Source organism: Penaeus monodon, chromosome 34 (genome assembly GCF_015228065.2).
Source record: "Penaeus monodon isolate SGIC_2016 chromosome 34, NSTDA_Pmon_1, whole genome shotgun sequence".
In the NCBI taxonomy this organism is placed as follows: Eukaryota; Metazoa; Arthropoda; class Malacostraca; order Decapoda; family Penaeidae; genus Penaeus; species Penaeus monodon.
The window spans coordinates 4,045,301-4,045,703 of record NC_051419.1 but is presented as its reverse complement, the minus strand read 5'-3'; the positions used below and the strand labels follow the sequence as shown (position 1 = coordinate 4,045,703).

At 36.7% G+C, this 403-nt stretch overlaps 1 protein-coding gene across 1 annotated transcript in view; it reads right to left on the bottom strand.

Moving 5' to 3' along the window:
• Positions 1-403, bottom strand: part of LOC119594533 (protein pigeon-like) — a 22,146-nt gene that overhangs the window by 4,638 nt on the left and 17,105 nt on the right. The gene's annotated exons all lie outside the window — the stretch shown is intronic.

Here is a 403-nt window from a genome sequence, read left to right as displayed (position 1 = left end):
CCCACAACAACAAGCAAGGGACTGGGAGGGAGGGGGGAGAGGGACAGACAAGACAAGAATGCTGGCAAAGATAAGTAATTCAGCACAACTTTATGGGAAGGCAATTATCAAAGTCGTAAATTGAGTATATGTGCATTCTGTTAGGATATAAGGCTAGAATGAAAAAGGGCAAATTAATATCCACTATTTTTTAGAGGACATTACAGTAATGCTCATCAGATGTTGTATGAATAACTGTGTTTACACCATCTTTTTTCTTCCTTTTTCTTAATTTCTATCTAAGTGAAGATGTACTTGACTGAAGACAGGTTGATAAGAGGTGGTGATCAAAATTACCATGAATAAGGAAAGGAGGTAAATGGCTTGGGATTAAAATGTTTGTAACTTCTCTAATGGCCATAAA